Genomic DNA, 22,766 nt, shown 5'->3' with positions numbered 1-22,766 from the left:
TGTTAAATTCATTTGGTGTTAAACAGTGTGCTAAATAGGTTTTCGGGCTTTTTTCATTTTATTTTAAGTTCTGACCGTGCACTATGTACTTGATTTTAGAGGGATTAACTCTTGGAACATTTGATTCCAACACATTTGTGGGTTTTTATAAAGTTTGAAAAAACCGTTCAAAATCTTTGTAAACTTTCAATGCTCCAAAAGTCATTTTTTTATCAAAAGCACATGATCCACGTATGGATGCTTAGTAAATCGACCATGCCCAATACATTTATGGGGCTGGAACCACATAAAAAACACCGGAGAAGCTCGAAAAACCCATTTAGCATGCGGTTTATCACCAAATTGGTTTAGCAAAGACCCATTACTCATATATATATATATATATATATATATATATATATATATATATATATATATATATATATATAATGAGAAATCATTGTTATGGTTTGGACGTCCCGTTACATACTTAGAGATGTCAAATTGATCGTTTGATCCTTGTCCACAATGTAAAACTTTGCAAGTACTCTCCAGAGATGCAAATAGGTTGGATCTGGGATGGAGGCTGTGCAATTTTTGGCTGTTTTAGATTGGATTCTGATCTGATCCATATCACCATGTATTTAGCTGTTCCTGATCTGAACCATTTGCATCCCCACTCCCCTCTGCCTATCAAGGATGGTTTCCCATTAATTTCGACCTCGCGGCAAGGGATGCACACTTTTGAGGATCAAACCTATTTGTTTTCATGCGTTTGGTAGTAATTAAGCTTTAACTTTTTTTTGTTCAAATCATATTTCTTACAAATGATGATCTAGTACTTTGTAAGTTTCCTAGGCAATTGTAGGAGTTACAGTCATTTGGAAACATGAGATGGAAAAACTTCAAGAACACTCTTAACAATGGATCAGGGAGAGTGACAGGACTTTAGAGCTCTTCAATTTGGTCCATGAGATATCAATGTGGAAAAGAAGATGGGCCCACAAACTAAGCCGGATTTGCCTTCATGCCCTTAGGCAATGTTGTCAGTATCTGTGTCTGCCCTGTATCGTTTGGCCAACGATTCAGGTGAACCGGCCAATACCGATACTCAAGTGAATCTTTCTGAATCTGTCAAAACATAATTAAAAAATATTATGTGTCAATACACGTGTTAAAATAATATTAAAAACAATTTTAAATATTTTTTTACATTTATTAAAAATAACCGATACAGGCTGATACGCACAGATACTGACAACAATGAGATGTCAATAGCAATGGGGCATGGCATTGATGTTAGGTGTATGGACCTGAGTTTTATTCATTTTATTCATTTTATTTATTTATTCAAAGTTTTCAATCTTCAATATCCAATCGTGATGGTGGTCCACAAGTGAACTGCAGAAAATGAAATGAGAAAGAGATTCTATATATGAACATGTGCTGATTTGAGGTCCCATATCACAGTCTTGCTGCTGAGTTAAATAGCAATACTTTGATGGTGTACAAAGGGATGATCAGACATTTAAACCATGGTGATTCATCAAAGTAACTAAACTCAACCAAGTTATTTTTTTTTACATTTATCATGATCATGATTTAATGGCAATGCAACCTAGTTTTGAATGTTGATTCACTTAAGTTTGGTTGCATCTCATGTGATTTCACATGAGATTTAGAAAGTGAATCTCATTTGAAAAGTACTCCAAAAGCAACCAAACATTAAACAAAAAAGTTTGGCACTTGGCACATAATCCCAAAAGCAATCCTCATAAAAAAAATAAGAACATAATCTTAAAAGTGAGATTTAAACTCATTAGTTTGAGATAAAATTTCTTAATGGGTCTTATAAGATTTGAAATCTCATGAGACTTTGAAAGTAAATATCTTTTGAACAGTATTCTTCACTTTTCAAAAACACAACCAAACATAACAGGTGACCATTTTCATTTGTCATTGTCACCACCACCACCACCACCATCGCTTTCATTTGCCATTGATTCAAGTTCACCACCATCATCATCAAGTACATTAGAGAGAGTGCCAGCAACCACCCATTACCCCTCCTTGATGCCAAGAGAGTGAGTCCAAAGTTCAAATTATCCAGACACGTTTGGTGAATGAGCTTCCTTCCAAGTAGGTCACACAAATTTTCTATTTTGACCCTGTATGGTCCCCTCTTATATGCTAGGCTTATTGAAAACTTCATAAAATTAGTTGTATCCATGTGACAACAAGTTTACGATTTAAAATTTGAAATAAATAATTTTGGGTAGCTTCCTTTCTTGCAAAGGTTCATATTTTTTTTATTAGAAGGTTGTTCACTTTCCATGGGATGAGAGTGATAAGGCTCCATATGGTGAGAGCACCATGATGTCGGGTGGTAGAACAACAGAGTCCTAAAATATGTGCAAAGCATGCGCTATAGGGGAAAAAACCATGAATTGTAGTTACTCATAGCATAGGCAATATATGCAATAAAAAAGGTTTTCTTGCATGTGGGGAGATTTAGTTATAGATGTTTCCAGCCATGACACAATAAAGTAGGTCTTGGTTAATTGCTTTTGACCAAAAAATGCTAAAAGAAGCACAATGATTGGTGGTACTGAACATTCAAAGAAAATTTGTGATAAATTATACATGGTAGGCAAGCTATGGCTGAGAAATCCAAAATTGAGGATTTGGATGCAAATCCATCCAGAAACTCAGAATTGAAGGCTGCTAGCGCAATGCTATCGTAATGCTCATATTTTCATCTTGGAAGCTAGAGCACCTTTTTAAAAAAAATTGTCAAAATCCTCAGCAATTATTCAAATGCTTTGTACTTTTAGCCTATGGTTATGGATAGGAGTAGGGATGGCAATGGACCGGAGCGGGGCGGGGGACAAGGTCTCCACCCCCACCCCATCTCAAAATCCGAACCTTCACCCCCGCCTCCATCCCAGCACGGGGATGGATTTTAACCTCCATCCCCGTTTCATGTCCTTCATCCCCGGTCCAAACGGGGTGAGGCGGGGCGGGGCCCCGTTTCCCCTCGGTCTATTGTCATCCTTTAGAAGGATTGGGGATGGAGCGGGCGGGGCGGGGGAAAGCGTAAGTCCACCCCTACTTCCATCCCCGCACGGGGATGGATTTTAACCTTCATCCCCGTTTCATGCCCTTCATCCCCGGTCCAAACGGGGCGAGGCGGGGTGGGGCTCCACTTTCCCCCGGTCCACTGCCATCCCTAGATAGGAGAAAAGCTGTTGGTCAAAACAGAAAATCACACACAAAATCATCTTTGAGCATAACAGCTCTTGACATCAAATCACTCAATCCAAAGCAGGTGTACTTGATCTGTAACTCAGCAAAATCAATAGCATATTTGCCAAAGCTCACCAACTATTGGAGTCTACTGAAAAACTAAGTCGTACCTTGGAATTTTTATATCCATGTTCCCTTAAAATGTCAAAACCAGGTGATGAAGCTCCACATGGCTAAGGCATCTCTCAATTGAAAGCATCTTTGGTACTAAATGGAAGATGACCATCACATCCTATCACTGGTTTTATAGCCTGCTGTAATTACAGTACTCACTGGATTCAAGAATCCCAACATAGAACATTAGTCAAAAGAAACTTTCTGGTAGTACCACTATTGTTGAGCTTGTAAAAGAAAATAGGGAAAAGAGTTATCAGTAACTTGGCTAAAATTACAGTAAAGTTGGCTGTCAGTCGAACCATGTAGAACAATTTAAAAACCATAAACTGGGCCACTGGCGAGTTTTTTGTTCATTACTTGTCACACCAAGAGATAGCCAATACCTATTGAGTATGATCTCAGATGGCCCACATTGCTAATGAATACCTACCCAATTGGGAGCTAGATTCCAAGCACTGATTGTAAATCTTTATTCATTCTTTAATGAACAATTACAACAGGAGTGGGCAGTTGGGGACCTAGTTGGAAGCATTTATTTTCTTCATTTTTTCACTTTCCTCCCGAATGGCCAAACAGAAGGCTCTGAAAGAAAAAAAAAATCAGGTATCCCACTGCAAAGGCACTCACTCAGGAAATTACCTATTCTTTGGTCTATAGAAACTTCCTACAAAGTTCATCGCCCTCGGTTCAAAGAATTTTGTATAAAGGATAGTTCAGATTCCAAAATGACAAGTAAAAGCTCAGAAGACACCAACCACAGGTCCAGAATGGAGGTGGACCCAACACCAGGGGGGTCCCAACTTTGGGGTGTCAACGGGTTGGGTTTGGTTCAAAATCAAGTGGGATCAAACCCATATGTGATATAAGATGCTGGTACCAGGTTCAATTGGACCTACCATAAAAGAAACCAGACCCGGACCATACCTGGTAAAATAATACTTTTTTATATTGAAAAGTTGCCGATCTTAGTCGGAACTCAGTCGGGCTGGGTCTGGTATGAAATTTCATAAACCATACCCAGCTCCATATATTTAACCGAATCCTTTGAATCTGACCCAGACTCTAATCGGACCACGTTGTTTATCACCAGACCCTGACCCTGTAGGGATTGGTAGTGGTCGGTTTCCCAACCAATTGACACCCCTAGTCCCAGCCAAGTCCAAGCATATCCATGCTGAATCTATTCCTGTCTTCATTCTTAACCTATGTTTTACTACTAGATCCACTGGTTGGATGGTATCTTGCTGATCGGTAGTTGACAAACGAACCCTGTTGCAACCGTACAAGCTGCAGACCACTCCTGTCCTATAGCAGCAGCTTGATGCAATGGAGTGAATTCACACGGCATGATATTTGGCAGATCCAGAACACCAAGTTTGTCTTTTTTTTTTTGAGTAACAGAACGCCAAGTTTGTCAAATAGCTAAAAGTAACACTGGGGGCAATGTAAATGAGTGATCTTAACAAGTTACCATTATCCATGCACAAAAAAGACAGAGATGTACTTTTGCTAAAAACAAGTTCTGAACACTAGCATGCATATAGGATGTGTGCATGTGGGTGAATGAACTCGGGCACATGTAATCGCCTTCCAAGTATGATAAAAAAGAAGAAGATGGTTTTCAATGTTCATTACAATAATGGGGCATTTCATTTCGACCATCACGGTTATCACCAATGAATTCCATGTGGGCGACTGAGTTGCCTTTTCATCTCTAGAAAAAAGACAAGTTGGCAGACAAACATGGTATCTAGAAGTGAAAAAAGTACTCTTGCAAGAAATTTTTTAATTGAGATTGATAAGCCTTACTGTGGTTGAAAAGGATGCCAGAAGGGTAAAAGTCCATGCCATGTAATGGTTAGATAAACATTGAACAAAAAGAAACATGTTATCGTAAAATTGATCAATCGATTGCCCGATTAATAATTTTAACTACGTGGGCTAGGGAAAACATAGACACCATCAGGTCAATCATCCAGTAAATGCAGTTTCAAGAAACCATCATATCTTTAACCCTATAAAAGTTGCTCTCTGTTTCCTCTAGTTTGGACAGTCAAAACGACAGCTGCCCAGGTAAAATGGTATTCAGGCTCCTCGATTCTTCCAATCCAGAAGGGCTTTTGGATAACAATCCGAAACTGTAAGATCTGAGTATATATATATATATATATATATATATATATATATATATATATATATATATATATATATATATATATATCGGATCCAGGTTGGATCCAAGCCGGATCTGGTTCCCAGCCCATGCATTGCGTGGGCTATTTAAACGGGGGGGTGTGTGTGTTTCTCTTTACGAAAAAAGGAAACCCTCTGGCCGTACTCTCCCGCTCCCGTCTCTCGCTCTCTCTCCCTCCCCTCTCCTTGTTGTTTTGCCCTGTGTCAAGGGCTGACTAGAGCCACTCGCTCGCAAAAAGGGAGGGTGCTGAGCAACCTTTCCCTTTTCCTCTTTCTTTATCAGCAGCAACGGTAGGCTGACTACCGACAGGGGGTGTCGATTCCCCTGCCGCAAACCCTTGGTATTCCCCCCTCCCCGCTCAGCCAAGCTAAGCCCCGACAGGGCCAGCTCCTGTCACACCCTACTCAGTCGAGCTGAGTCCCGACAGGGCCAATCCCTGTCGCAATCCCTTGGTACTCCCCCCTGCCTGCTCAGCCAAGCTGAGTCCCAACAAGGCCAGCCCCTGTCGCACCTCGCTCAGCCAAGCTAAGTCCCGACATGACTAACCCCTGTCTCACCCCGCTCAGCCGAGCTGAGCCCCGAAAAGGCCAACCCCTGTCACGCCTCTTGTACCAAGCTTGGCTCGGTCTGGTCGGCTCGAACTGGGTTCAGGTTTGACCCATGAGAGACGAGCATCACTTATTCTATTAAATTAAAACTTGTTTTATCATTTTTTTTGCAGCACGATAAAAATTACCATTTAGCGCACCACATCGGCACAATGAACAAGACACGCTTACCAAAGCATAAGTCTACACTCGAAATTGTCAACAAGTTCGACCATCTCCGAAGTAGGAAAAAGTTGCATACAAGAACAAATGGTAGAACACTTCTAATAAATATAATTTAAGAACGCAGTTTTATGTATTCTTGTCCATTTAAAATTTATGTCATTTACTTGCGTTGAGCTATTACATGTACATACTACTGCTTACGTAATTTATTTAACTGATGTACAATTTCATATATCGTGTCTCGCTTACGCAGTTTATTTAGCTCAATGTGTGGTTTCACACATCGAGTTTTGCTTTGCCATTTACTTGTCGTCGCGCTATTATGTGCATAGGCTACTATTTATGAAATTTATTTGGCCGATGTACGATTTTGTATATCGTGCACTACTTATGCAATTTATTTAATCAATGTACGGTTGTATACACCGTGCATCGCTTACATAGTTTATTTAGCTCAATGTGTGGTTTCACATATTGAGTATTGCTTTATATCATTTACTTTGCCGTCACGTTATAATATGCACAAACTTATGTTTTAATATATATATATATAGCTTTATAAAGCATACAATTTTGTGTACTCCTGCCTACCTTGCATTAGGCTTGCATTTAAAAACGCAGATTTGTGCATGATCATCAAATCTTTAAAGAAAAAGAAGATTTCACGTGCGAGATTTCAAAACTCATAATATTCGTTGTTTCAAAAAGCAAAAACGAATATTTGACGATTGCATATTTGCAACCAAGTCTTTTCCTCAACCCTACGTAGCCCTAAGTGGTACGTACAACTTTTATTTTGATATCCAAATAACTCAAATATCCCTGGCCCAAAGCATGGGAGTTTGAAATTTGAAAAAAATGTTGGGGTTTCCTTTTGAAAAATCGATATCTCTCTCATCGTAATGATACTATCAGACATACACAGCATGTGAGTATTACGATGATTGGATGAAAGGTTTATAGCAACCTCGTAAGGTGCAAATACACAATGAGAACATGAAAAACACATAAATTATGATAATCACCTTCATAGGCAAGATGGTCAAGTTGATTTGAAAGACCAAAGCATGCAGAATGACTCATCAATTAAAATAAAACCTGACATACTCATTCGTCTCTTTGGTTTCGTCAAGAGAAAGTATAAAATGATATAAAAAATCTGCTGGACAAGTTGTTAACAACTATACTCCTCAAGTAACAATTGACTCGATATCCTCGATTATCGAAGCTAAAAAATAAAACTACCAAAAATTATCCTAGGTGGTAAATCTCATAAACGTCTACAGAAGTTGGATGCATTCCTTGCCACGAATACCTCTGAAAAAATCTCTTTCGATCACTAGTCGTCCCCTTTGAAACAAACTTGGCTAGCTGTCAAAGGTATCGAAATATAGAGAATAACAAATCCTCAGAGAGTCTCAGTTGTTTTTACATGTCTCCTATATGTACTTTCACAGTTAATATCAAAACAAAGTTATCATGTTCATTTACTTATGTTGAATTGCATATCACGAAAGAAACATGTGTTAGTCTTATTCTAAATTGCTATATCTATGCACATATCAAATTTTCATCAATCTGACTCGTTTCATAGGTACAAGTGATGATTAGGTTGAAATGAAAGACATGATATCAACATTTTACTGTTTCTCTGGCATTTTATTCCTAAATACATCTTTTTATAAATTTTGTATAAGAGTTTTATAAAAAAAAATCGTTTATATGAATTGTAAATTATTAAAAACCTCATTTTGAATCTATATGGTTTCAACGATTATACGGAGATACAAATCCGTTGCGTAAAGAAGGGTTCGCCGTAATGCACCCAAATCTATCGACTTGTTATTTCAAATATCCCTTGAACCGCTATTTTAAAATTCTGAAAAATGAATGATTACAAGGCTTTTCAAATTCTTCCTAAAAGTTACAAGTTCAAGATTTTGAGATGTTGCAGAAACAATGACTGGCTCAATGCATGACTAGGCTAGCTGATGATTGGAGACGGACACTGATTATGAACAGCTCTGCAAGTTGCTGTTGCAGTAGAATGTGCAGAATGTGATTAGTCTTTGGAATTTTCACTATTCAAATACTGAGAAATGAACCTCTGATCAATCTGATGTGAACCTGGATAGGTGCGTGGCAATGACACATTCAGTTTGATTGTGAAAGACTAATATGAATACAAAAGATTAGGGAATCAACACTTATACAACTATGGGAACTCAAAAGAGGCCCAAAAACTTCTACCAGAAGGTTCTTACCACTCCTCAAATCACAGCAACAATAAACCCCTAGCTTGAAATCCTCCAGAAGCTCCACATATCCCACTGGAAATAGGAAAAATTACAGATTCAATTAGAAGCACAACTAAGAAATGGTCATACAAGTCGCAAGGATAAGGAACAGTACATTTCTGCTATGAAATTCTTTCTAAGAAACATACAAGTTCATTTTAGAAAGCTTAACGGAAGGAAAGGTGGTACAACACGCTGCCTGTGTAGTTAAGGATGTTAATCATTGGATCTAGGTCAGAACCAAGTGGACCTGAACCCATACCCGACCACAGCAATGGGTAAACAGGAGTTCGATCAGATCCAACAAGGTCTAATGTATATTCAGGTCAGGAACAGATATACATCCTCTTGTTGACCGGGTCCTAACCTCTCTCTCTCTCTCTCTATATATATATATATATATATATATATATATATATATAGTAGTTCTGTACCATGATGCCATGCAGTGGTATCTAGCATAGATCTAACCATCGGAATGTATTTAGCATGGTTTACTTACTATGTTAGAAGGTTTTATCATGTCTAATACACCACAAGATTCCATTTGAGATGGTGAAATCAACGGCTCACAATTCATGAAAATAAGGGCTGTCAAGAAATGGTATAAAACATCATACTTGAATCAACTTTAGAACATGAAAATGGTAAATAGAACATGCTCATTTAGAGCTTAGATCTATGTAAATCAAGTGTGTATCACCATAAGTTATGGTAGTACAGTACCACCATAGAATCAGGGAGTTACTGCTGATGGCTTAGATACAAACCAGGTACAGATGCACTTTTGAAGGGGTTTTTTCTATTTTTTGAAAGCTGACCATATAGATGTGATTTACATACTTGATTTTGTATGATTTTTCCCTTGGATTGCCCGATTATGACAAGTGAGCAGGTTTTTGTTAGGGCTTGGAAATCCATGGCCCATAATTTTCATAAATATTCAAACCTCAAAAGATCATGTTTTTCAACAAAAAAGACATGATCAAACAGTCCATCCCTAGCAAATGAACCAAGCCAACATCTACTGGTTGGATTCTATCAAGAGTTTCCTTACATCTATTTGAATTACAATCTCTATTTTGTGAGTTGCTCACTTTCTGTCATTCAAATGTGAATTGACCCTTATCTAACAATCCATAATGCACAATAGCCTTGTCTATCCATTTGCCAGCAACACAGATTATTGTAAGTGTATACATTATGCTCGTGCATGTGTAAAGAGCATGCATATGACGTTACTAATAACACAGAGTATACCTTAGTCGCCCTAGCTCACCTCCTTGATATTATTGGGCCTTGACCTCCTATGACTCCACAAATAACTCAACAAAGAGTCTCTTGTGACTTATATGAGCACCCGATTATCATGCCCATATCCTTCTGCTTATGCTATAGAAAGAAAAAGATCTTAAGTTGAGTTTGGGAAAGAAAAAGTCGCAATAGCAACTCCAAAATTTTTGGCAAAATGAAAAATATAACGCCATTCTGTAAAGCTGGAATCACGATATTCCTCGTTAATCCTGCCAATTTTCTTCTAATCATCATCAGATCTCAGCAACAACTTTATGATACCGGTGACACTAGGGAAACTCAAGAATTTCATTCCCAACATTGGTTACACATCTATCATTTTAGTTCACAATATTTTCTCTCTACCAAACTATCATATGAAAACTACCCACTATGGGAATCACAATTAAAGCATGTGCTCAAGAGTCACATATGACCTAGTGGTCGGGTTGATGGATCAAAAATATGCCCAGCCAAGTTCAAGGCTGGTTCTAAAACTGAAATCAACTCAAAATATGTACAATGGCATGGAAAAGACCAAATTCTCATGAGTTGGCTAATCTCTTCATTGACTGAGGTTGTTCACAGCCAGGTTGTGGGTTTGGCCACATCATTTAAGTGCAGAATGCATTAAAACAGCCGTATGCATCCAACTCAAGATCTAGAAATATTCATTGAAATCAGAGCTTCAAGACCTAAGAGAGGACACCATTCAGTTGATGTATATTTTGAGAGTGTAAAGATGATTGTTCATCAGCTTGCAGTTGCATGCAAACCAGTCCCAAAAGAGAGCCTAGTTATGCAGTAATCAAAGGATTGCCACCTAAGTACGCTGCATTCAAAATTGCCATTACAACATGCATGGATCCAATTTCTTTGTATGAACGACATGGATTACTATTTAATGTAAGAAGAACAAGTTGTTGAACAAGAGGAAAGTTCAGATATTATAAAACGAACCACAAATCTGTCTCAACAACAAGGTCAAACACAGGCTACAACTAGTCCACAATTTATGTTTCTGTTTCAAGCTCAGAATCCTCAAGCTTATCATGCATCACCAATTGCGTTTGGTGATGAAAGTTGGTACACATACTTTTTTTTAATGTGTTCCCCTGACATTGTTCCTAACTGTGTTTTACTATTCCATGGATGCAGTGGACGTGCTCCAACACTTTTTTTTTAAATGTGTTCCCATGTCCCTGTTTCTAGCATAACGCAGGGGTGGAGGGGGGTTGTGTGTCCGCAATGGCCATTGTTTGATGGGCACAACATCCTTCATGACATGCCATCAAACACGGCCTAAGTGCTTTGTTATAGAGACCATTTTTTAAGCAGTGGAACTGCATGGTTAACATTTTATTTTATATTTAACCCGGTATGGAGACTTAGTCGCCATCCAGGGGTAGGCAAACACCAGGGCTACAGTGGCGGAGCCAGGGGTGGGCATGGGTGGGGGTCGCCCACCCCAAAATTTCTTATTGGACCCGGGTCGGGTCTGGACCCGACCTGGATCCAAGAACCCAATAGGGTTAAGTTAGTAGGGTCGCGGGGAAGGGCTCGCAACGCCTTTCCCTGCGCCACCCTCCCCCTTCCTCCTCACCTCCCGTAACGGCCATCGTCTGCCGTTGCGTTACCAATGGTCGTTGGCTCCCTCTCGTCCTCTCTGTTTCCCCCTCTACGATTTTCGGCGGGCCAATCCCCCACGCCAACCCTGTCGCGATGAGCACCGGCGCCTCATGCAGGTAAACCCCTTCTATTTTTCTTTTCTCGTTCGATCGGGATCGCCGGAGGACCGACAGAGGGTCGATCAGAGTTACCAGTCAAGGAAGCGATACGGGAAGCGGGAAGCGAGGCACTTTAAAAAATTTAGGAAGCGGGGAAGCGTGGGACCACTTAGAAGAAAACTATGAATCGTCTCGGAAGCGAACCAGAAGCGAGGGGGAAGCGGAAAAAAATGGAAAAATGGGGCTTAGAAAATAGTTTTGATTAACCTTTTCTGCTATTGATGCTTAGAAAATTCTAGAGGGGTGAATGAAGAATATGGGTTTTGGTAAACGTGGTTTAAAAAAAGACTTGGTCCCAAGTTTGAACTATAGACAGCTTAACCAAGGCCCATCAACTTGTAACACTATTAAGTATGAATTACATAAATAGGTATTATCTTTGACATTCCCAACCATTTAAATTATGAAATCAAATTCTTGTTGACAGGCCTTTACATTTAAAACCAAATAAGTTAGCCCGTGGCATGTGTTTCAAAATTTAAATAGCTCCTGTTTCCACAAACTGCTGAGACAATGAGATATCATTTATCTCAATGTCACATGGATATGGCCATATATAGGGGATATAAACATTTTATGCATTTGGTCAAAATTAATATTCACAATGTTGTACAATATTATTGTCTAGCTGCCACACCGAGTTTCACTTGGCCAAAATTGGAGTCAAGATTAACTATATAATTTCCACTACAAAATGTAAAACTACATTAAATATTCTTGTTATCAGTTACATGAAATAAAAAGGACAAGAGAGAGAGGGGGAATCTTCTGAGAATGTCAGCAATAAAAATTAAATGAAATGGAATGATTTTCTTGTCCAATATGAGGAGCAATATAAATCATGTCTGTGTGTCTTGTTACCTATTCCAACAAAAAAAATGACCATTAAAAGGTCATGAGCAAAAAATATGAAGCACGACATGGACCTAGGAAGTATAATAAAAAAACTTTGCTAATGGAATATTTAATTCTGTGGAATTCTGTGGTGAAAATAGGAATAGGAGAAGAGAACTACCTGTCTTAGCAGGGTCATAAGATCTCCACCAACACAATACTCTAATACCAGCCATAAATGTGCCGAAGTTTCATTACTGTTGGCAGGCCAGCAGAGCAAGGTGGGAACTCAATCCCACCTGACCGATTAGTTGTTGGCATACCAGCATGGCCATTAGCAAGGTGGGAATGAGCTTCCCAAAAAGCCAGCCTGGGGTCAACATGAATGAAGGGGAACACATCGGCAAGTCTGATAGAAAACCCATGCCAACCCCTTTTCACCGAGGACCCAGCAGAGAGAGTGAGAGAGCGTGAGAGAGAGGAGAAAGAAGAAATAGAGTGAGAGAAGAGAAGTGAGCGTACCTGAATGGATTCATCGCCAGAAGTAGGGAGGAGGTCGCCGGAGGTCGCTGGAACTCGGAACTCGCCGAAAACTCGAGAGAGAGAGAGAGAGAGAGAGAGAGAGAGAGACTCGGATGCGTGAAAAAATAAAACCCTAAGCCCTCAGGGTTTTGTTTTTTCACGGGTTTTGTAAAATGCCGATTTTACCCTTAGTTAAATGGCATATTCACGTGTTGATTTTTAAAGCACACGTGTAAAAAAAAATATTTAAGGGCAAACTAGTCATAACCTTGAAAGCGTCCCCTTTTAAAGGGGTACGCGTACCCCTTTAAAGGGGGACGCGCTTCCTTAATGAAACATGCGCTTCCCCACGCGTTTCGGAAGCGTCGCGTTTCGCGCTTCCAAAGTGTGTCTCGGGAAGCACGCTTCCCCTATCCCATGAGTGTTTCCGGTAATTCTGGGGTCGATGCCCTCTACCGAAGCCTTCCTCTTTCCCCGTGACGGTTGGAGGTCCGGCAGAGGGCCGGTGACCTCTGTTGGAGCCTCCCCCTTCCCCTGGGGCTGTCGAAGGTCCGACAGAGGATCAGGTGGCCTCTGCCGGAGCCTCCCCCTTTTCCTTCAGTGGTTGTCGGAGAGCCGACAAGGCCCGACTGCCTCTATCAGGCCCTTCCCACCCATCTGAGGTCGGTGGGTGGGGTGAGGAGGGGGGGGGGGGGGGGGGCTCCGCCCCTGTCCTCATGCCTGCCGGCAGGGAGCTTTGCCCTCTGTCCCTTTGTTCTTTCTGGCATGACAGGGGAGGCTCCGCCCCTGTCCTCGTGCCTGCCGGTAGGGGGCTTTGCCCCCTGCCCCTTTTATCTTTCCGGCAGGACAGGGGGCTCGCCCCTGTCCTCGAGTCTGCCGGCAGGGGGCTTTGCCCACTGACCCTTTGATATTTCCGGCAGGACAGGGGGCTCCACCCCCTGTCATTTTGATTGTCGCCAGGAGCAAAGCCTTATTAGTCATAGGCTGAATGCTTCTCTTATGTGATTTTCTTGAAACATGCAGAACTTGGATACTTTTTTTTATCTTTTTAATGATTTGGCATTACTTGCAAACTGAAAATCGGGTTTGGACTTACTTGACATTACTTCAGATGAGGTAAACTGATTATTTCATGTAAGAGGAAGATCCGGAGATCACATCGGGTTTGGACTTTGGAGAATATTACAAGCAGTTGAAGAAACATTTTGTAAGAATAAATTAAGCATATCAAGTTTGCATGGACAGGGTTATGATGGAGCAAGTAATATGAGAGGGGAGTTTAATGGATTGAAAAGTCTTATATTACATGAAAATGCATTTGCATATTATATGCATTGTTTTACACATCAACTTCAATTGGCATTAGTTGGTGTTGTTAAAAAAAATCATTGCTTGATGTGCTTTTCAATATATTAGGCAGGTTGTCAACTTTTTTCTCCACTTCATGCAAGAGATGTGAGCTTATTCGAGAAGCATAATTTATGCGAATTGCTAAAGCACTTGCATTGGGTGAACTTGAAACAGGATGAGGATTAAATCAAGAAATAAGTTTCAAACGACCTGGTGATACTTTGTGGGGTTCTCATTACGATGCTTTAGTTAATTTACTATGTATGTATTCTTCTGTTATTCAAGTGTTAGATTTCGTTGCAGAAGATACATATTCAGGAAAAAATTCATATGCAATTATTTTATATCATCAATTGCAAGATTTTGAATTTTTTTTTTCTTACATTTGATGTATAAAGTTTTGGGAATAACTGATGACCTTTCACAAGCACTTTAGCCAAAAGATCAAGACAGTGTGAATGCTATGAGTTTAGTCACTACATCAAAACAATGCCTTCAAGGTTTGAGAAAAAATTGATGGGACTCTCTCATAAACAAAGTGTCCATATTTTGTAAGAGATTTGATATTTTGATTCCTGATCTAGGGGGCTCATATACACCACAAGGACGACCAAGACGTAAGGTTGAAAAGATCATCACATTGCATCATTATTATATTGATGTGTTTTATGCTATTATTGATTTGCAACTTCAAGAGTTGAATGATCGTTTCACTGAAGCAAATACAGAGCTCCTCCTTTCAATGACATGCTTGAGTCCAAAGAATTCTTTTTCTGCTTTTGATAAAGATAAGTTGATTCGTCTTACTGAGCTTTACACTAAGGACTTTTCTAGAGTAAACATAATTAGACTTGAAAATCAATTGGATATATATATTGCAGAAATGCGAAATAGTGATCAGTTTTCAAGTTTAAAATCTTTAGCAGAGCTAGCAGAGATGAAGCACATTGTATTTTCTCATGTGTATCTATTAATTAAGTTGACATTAACTTTACCAGTTGCAACAATAAGTGTTGAAAGAGCATTTTCAGCTATGAACAATATCAAAAGTCATCTACGTAATAGAATGGGAGATGAATGGATCAATGATGCTTAATTTGATTACTTACATAGAGAAAGAGACATTTGATACCATCAGTGATGATGTAATTATGAATTGTTTTCAAAATATGAAAAATAGAAGATGCCCGTTGTAAAATTTTCATAAATTTAGTTGTTTGTATTTCTCAAGTGAACAATCTTTATTTTAGTTTAAAAGTACAATTTAAGGTTTTATCTTATTATGTTCATAAATTTAGTTGTTTGTGTTTGTAACAATTGTTATTTTAATTCAAAGGCTTATTTAAGTTTTATCTCTCCACGAACGATTGTTCCTCCAGCGATTTTTTTTTGGCTCTGCCACTGGTCCGAATAAATGGATCGTCCTTCAAGACCATAGCATTGTCCCCGAGACCCGAAGTCTGCCCACCCAACGAAAAACTTCCGCCACTGCAGTGCTAGGACCCTCACCCCACCCCCAGGGCCTAGTCTTATGCAAGGAGAGTACCGCCCACAGGAGTCCTACCCTGACTGCTCATCTAACATCCAAGGCCCGCTCCAACTATGCTATCCCCTTTGGGGTACTGCATGCTTGGCAGTAGTTAACATGCAGCTCTACTACTGCTGACTATCCATCTCAACCTTTCTTGGGACAAAAACACCCATCACAAAGAAATGCCAATATAGAGGATTGTCAAGCAGATCGCTGCAGCAACGCTGCATATAACGTGAAGTCTTTCTTATACATTTTTTTTTGTTGTACAAAATTATGTCCGGGTCAGGATGGATACACCCGAAACAGTCCGACCTATAGACAGCACTGACTCATCACCAAAACACCAAGCCCACCCTAGCTTTACCTGCTGGAAAACTGCACGGACTCACCTCCCTTGCAACTCTCGTGCTTCATGTGGGAGGCAAAAATAAAGGAAGGACAGTGACGACTAGGGGTGTCAACGGGTCTGGTTTACCCGGACCAAACCTTATACAGTCCGGGTATGGTGATAAATAATAAGATCCGATTAAGACCTGGATCTGGATCTGAAGGTCAGATTAATACATGGATCGGGGTATAGTTTGTAAAATTTTATACCAGACCCGGGCCCGATCTGAGTTCTGATTAAGACCCACAAATTTTCAATGTAAAAATGATAAAAAATATTATTTTACCAGGTATGATCCGGGTCTGGTTCATGTAGTTCTTATCGTTCTGGGTATGGTTTCTCTTATAGTGGACCCAATTAGACCTGGGTATGAACTCGATACCATACCCGAAAATCGGACCCAAGTTTGGTTCTACCTAGGTCCGAACCAAACCCGACCCGTTACACCCTAGTGACCATACTCATGGCACCATATCCCTGAATTACCAAACTACCTAGCGTTCTAAATCTATATGAAGATAGGTTTTCCTGTTTTCATAATCTAAGGTGAAGCTACTGTAGCTCAAGTTGCTTTGGATAGCCTCAGATTGGGTGAGGAATAGGGAGACAAGCAAGCAAGTTAGTAGCGGATCTGCAGATCCGCTCAAGCAATCTATGTTGTTTTTAGGTTAGAAAACAAAACAAAGCAAGGTGACGAAAGTGAAAGTCATGTTCATGTACTTAAAGATATGGAAGGTGGTAGGGGTAGTTTTATCCTTAAAAGGACAAAGGCTACTTCTGTCATTATCTGTATTATGGTGCCCTATATTAATTGTTTGTTAATGACAACTCGTTCTTCAGCAACTATAAAAGTAGAGAATGGGGAAGCCTTAGCAGAGCAGTTCATAAAAGAAAGAGTCAAGTAGGAAAAAATATGAGGTTGGAAAAATCTATAGCAGTTTCTACAATTTTTTCTATTTTCTATTTATTTTTATTTTCGCTTCATTTATTTTAATATGCATTCAATTGTTTGCAGGTGTTGATTCGCAAAGAAAATCCACGATCCAAATGCTAGCAGGTGAGTGAAATTTTCTTTCTGCTCTCTCAAGTTTCATCTTGTAAATCGTGTCTCAACTTTCATGACACGTGAAAGTGATACTTTCTCAAGTTACTGTGATTATAAATCACAACCACAGAACTTTTACAGTGCAATACAAACATGTCTTAAGTAACTCCAAGGAAGGTTGGCACAGTGGGGTGGGGCTTTGGCGGCTAGATGGGCAGTCAAAGTTCAATTCTCATGAGCGTCACACCCCTCTGCAAAAGCCAACGCCCAGCATAGGCCCTGAGGGTAAGGGTACTAGCCTCGGAGTTTTGTGGCATCGACATGATGACCTTAGGTATGACATGCAGGCCGAGCCAGCGCGACTAGATCTTCATGTCGAGTACGGTTATTTCAAGTTATAAATAAAAAAAACTTCATTGTAAATACAAACATGTCTAAGTTGAATCACTCACTAGGAATCACTGTAATTCTATACATATTCTAACCTGTAAAAGTTGGTCATAAGATTCAACTTATGACAAAAAATCACAGTTGTGACCAAAACAAATGTATGATGTGTCATCGTGATTTTCTGTTGTTGGATATACTAATTAAATGTATTACACAAGGAGGAAAGAACCCTCCACTTATTTATTTTTGGGTTTTTTTACAAATTATTCCCAGTCTTATTAGTGAGTTACAAAATAGTCCCTATCTTATGAGGTTTTACAAATTGGACCCTACCATTTGCAGCGTTATTGCAAAATAGTCCTTCCATTACGTTGGCGTCAACCTAGCCACACAGACATTGACAATGGTCATAACCTAACAAAAATAACCATTATACCCTCTAAAATGTACTCCTTTTTTGCAATTCAGTCCATGCTTTATTTTTTTATTACAAAATGGTCCGTCTTATTTATTTTTTTGCAAAATGGGTCTCCCAAATATACAGAACCATCAATGTGTCTTCCCTAAAACGGCTGTTAACCTCAAGAACTAGTTTGCAAAGGATAACCAAAAGGCAGACTAATTTGCAAAATCTCATAAGGCAAGGACTATTTTGCAAAACACCCATAAGGCGGGGACAATTTTGCAAAAAAACCCTTTATTTTGATTTTTTTTTTTTGTACAGAGTAAGCTGGGGTAGGCAGATCCCTACCAGATATACAACCATATACTATTGGGATTCGAACTTGTAACGTCCCTGTCTTATGCATTCATAGATGTGTTAATTTGTTTAACAAAATAAAAAATATCTAATCTAATACATGTTTTTACACTAAACATGCCGTGGAAATAATATATGTAGGCATTTATTTTTTGTGACCTTGAGGTTTCCATACCCTGTAATAGAAATATCTGGTTGCAAGTTTGATTTAGTTAATTAGACCTGTAGATGTGTTTGCTGTGACTTGTTTCCTAAGAAAACTCTTTTTTTTAGAGAAACTTGTTTCCTAAGAAACACATTTGTAATCATTTCGTAGATCATGGGTCTTTTTTTTTTCATGTCCACGCCTGAAAACCTTATATCATCGATTAGAAAAAACTAGAGTAATCTATAGATAGCGCCCCATGTATATCAAAATTATGTTTAGCAGCCTTAAATTTCAAGCATTTAAGATAAAATCTAACCGATTTCATCATATAATCGCATTACTTTTACTCATTCAAATTATTTATTTTCCCTTAACTATAGCGACAAATATGTAGAGAAAAAGTTAAACGACTCTTTTTCAAGAGTTAAAATTTGAATATTTAAAAACTAAGGCACTTCTAAGTAAATTAACCAAATAACTACTTTTTTTTATGATGAGGAACCCTCACCGAAAACTGGGTCACGCCTATTCCACTACAAGGTAAACCCTGGGTGGGGTCACTGACACCCAAACCCTTATGAAGCCCACCAGTTGAAGACTTGAACATTCGGCAGGATTTGAACCTATGACGAATAAGTCAGCACCTTCTCTTCAGACCTACTGCCACTTGGGTGACTCAGACGGGTGTAACTACAAATATACCGAGCAATTAAGAAAAAACATTAGCCACGCAACCACCATGCCTTGTGCATAGTGACAAACGTTTTTATCGGCAAAATTTCATAAATCTCGCATTTTTGGCAAAATCTCGGCAATAAAAAAATAAATTAAAATATATAAAACTTATTTTTTATAAGAAAATATTAATAAAATTTATTTAAAAATAAAAATACATGATTTTTTCGCGATAAATAGCCGTTAAAAACGTAAATATCGTATTTAAATCACGGTATTTATGTTTTTTTCATAAATCTCGCGAGAAATTGCCGTTTAAAACTTTCAGACAATTTCTCGTGATATTATCGCGAGATTTTCAGAAATCTCACGATATTTGTCACTATGGCCTTATGTGGCCCACCTGGAGGAAGTGAGAAAAACCCCAAGTGAGGCCCCGCAACCACCATGCCTTATGTGGCCCACCTCTAAATACCACCGAACTGGGGCTTGATCCGGTGCCTTCATCTCAACACCATCACTACCACCCCATTCGCCATGCGGGTGAATTTGTGGTGGCCAACATTTTAAGATATTAACTCAGGTCAAATGTCAGAGTTTAACAGTTGCTTCTTGACAATTTTCAGTAAAAGTTTTGTCTGTTTCAGGAAAATCAGAAAAGGTGAGACTTAACATTAAATATCAAGAAGTGGGTCTATATCAAAAAATTGCTCTTTCATAAATAATATGAGCAATCGAAATATTGTGCTCCAAGCCACAAAAATTGACCTTTCTAAAAAGTAATATTCTGAAACAAGCGGACTTCAATTTTTTCTCACCACCTACCACTTTTTAAGTGTAAATCATTTTACGTGAGAATCAAACAAACAGGCCATAAGTGTCTGCAAATTTAAGAAAGCATCAGCTGAACAAGAATTGGTACTCACCCATGGTGTGATACTTTCAAGTATTGGTACTCACTTGAGCCCATGGTGTGATACTTTCAAGTGTATTAAGTATTTTGCAGATATGCATACACAAGTATACATGCACAAGCACCCTTTGTTCATGCTTGACTCATTTGCCTTTGGTAAGGTGAGGAAACCAGACCATAATGCACTTCTATTAAGCAGTCAAACTAGGAATACAGTGGCCTCGTCATTTAAGTTCTTTCGGTTTTGGACGATTCAAGAGGGATGCAAAGACGTCATCACGATGCTGGGCCAAGAGAGTGCATGGCTGCCCAATGTTTAAAATGATCACGAAGTTAGACGCAGTTAAAAAAGGACTCAATGAGTAGAGTAGAGAACAAATCCGCCAGATTTCAAACATAATCAATAAAATTAAAGAGGATTTAGAGATAAGCCATCAGAAATTAGAGAAGGAAAATCACAATCAATTATCTAAAGAATTGCAACTTAGAGATGAGCTCCACACCCTTATGCATGAAAGAAGGGATGTGGAAGAAAAAATTAGGATGCAAATGGATTAAAGAGGATGACATGAATACTAAATTCTTTCATGAGGTATTCAATAAAAACACAATGGGTAAGAACATATCTTTCATTAAGAAATAAGATGGGTGGAGGTCAGAGGAAAAAAAGAGATTAAGAAAGAGGCAGTGACTTATTTCAGGAGTTTGTCTGAAGGGAAAGTGCCGGAGATAGGGGAGGAAGAGGAGATAGAATAATCACAAGTAGTGGGACATATGGAGATCCAGAAGGCGGTCATTGATTTGAACCTTGATAGTGCGCCCAGGAGTCTTCTTCCAAAAATACTGCGAGAACTCTATAAGATATTGACATGTCGGTTTAATGTCACAAGAGTTGTATATAATTCGCATGCTTCTAACTAACAACTCCTAATCGAGGCAATATATATATATATATATATATATATATATATATATATATATATATATATATACACTAACCATACCTGGAACTAAAATAAAAAAATAAAAATGACACTAAGTAATGAAGTACAAGTGTGACAAAATGAGTATGTGGGTCCTATGACCGAGAACTAATGGTTTATGCTCTCGTTGAGGAAATGAACCTATGTGGGGACTTTCCACTAGAGAGATTGATTTCTAAAATGGTGAGGCGCACAAGCACACACTTAATGATCTACCAATCCGACTAGACACGTGTTTATACACAATGTAACTATATGCAAAAATTATAGAGATGGATTAATTGGGCACACAATCAATGTGAGTTTAACCCCTAAATGCGTGTAAACATATAAAGATGTGAATCTGCAAAACACATGACAAAATTCACAAAAACTCAGCATAATTCAGCTCATTGCAGCATTACATCAAACACATGGTGTGTACTTTGTACAGAAATTTGGACAGGTGTTCTCTTGTAATTTCAACACGAATAACCATGAAAACACTCAATATATTATCAATACGACTCAAGCAATTAATCAAAAGACAACTCTGTTTTAATCCAACATCAATGAAATAGATAATAATAGGAATATCAGTTCTTAAAAATCAGAATTTTAGAGAAAAATGCAAATAGGATTCGCATAACAGGTTCTGAAAATATCACACACTATAACGATGGAAAATACATTCAAATGCAATCTAATAAACAGAGAATATGTCCTACCAGATTATTTATGCTGGAAGTTAACATCAGTCAAATAAGCAGACCAAGGGACGATTCCAATGGGTGAATCGTCCAACTAAAAGCTATCAAATTTTTGAAACAAAATGAATACAATAAACAGGAATACATCCAGCAAATATGCTACAAGACACATGCTCTCAAATGGGAACAATCTCAAACCTAGGCCCGTTTGAGGGAGGGAATCAACCAATGGGACAGGGTGTTATCAGCTCTGACGACTTGCAGTGGCCGAACGAAATCCACACCAATAGCTCACGAAAAAGAAATGGCTCACAGGAAAGAACAACAACAAGTTCATCCTGGCCTAGTCTCAAGGGCAACTCGAACTTATCGATGGTGTGTCCAAGGAGGTAGCAACGGAGGGCATCTCAGCAACAAAAAAATCCCTCTTTTATTCATGCCCTTTTCTTTTAACAACAAAAAAAAATCTCTCTCTCATTTCGTTCTTTTTTAGGCACTGCCTCCGAGGACCCAGGTCCTTGGGGAGTTCCAACTAGGGGTGGCAAAATCTGACCCGCCCGCCAGCCTGCTTCTTAGCCGGGTTAGGGTTTGGCTTAAACCAGTTCGTGTCTTAAACCGGTCGACCCGCCTAACCCGTTTATTAAACCCGTTGTGTTCGTGTTAGGGGTATGCCAACCCGTTTGACCCGTCTAATAAACGGGTTAGGAGGGTGGGTTAACCCGTTTACACGAACCCATCAACCCGCAACCCATTATATATATATATATATATATATATATATATATATAT

The 22,766-nt window shown here is 39.0% G+C and overlaps 1 long non-coding RNA gene across 1 annotated transcript; it reads right to left on the bottom strand.

The window, feature by feature from the left end:
* Nucleotides 1-8,406: 8,406 nt before the first annotated feature.
* On the bottom strand, nt 8,407-22,428 carry LOC149812259 (uncharacterized). Its single transcript, XR_016428464.1, has 2 exons — nt 22,176-22,428; nt 8,407-8,699 (listed from the first exon to the last, which is right to left on the bottom strand). It is a non-coding gene; the product is annotated as an uncharacterized LOC149812259 (long non-coding RNA).
* Between the last annotated feature and the right edge of the window lie 338 nt (nt 22,429-22,766).

This window comes from Nuphar pumila, chromosome 17 (genome assembly GCF_984573655.1).
Source record: "Nuphar pumila chromosome 17, dmNupPumi1.hap1.1, whole genome shotgun sequence".
Classification (NCBI taxonomy): domain Eukaryota; kingdom Viridiplantae; phylum Streptophyta; class Magnoliopsida; order Nymphaeales; family Nymphaeaceae; genus Nuphar; species Nuphar pumila.
This window is presented reverse-complemented; position numbering and strand designations above follow the sequence as displayed.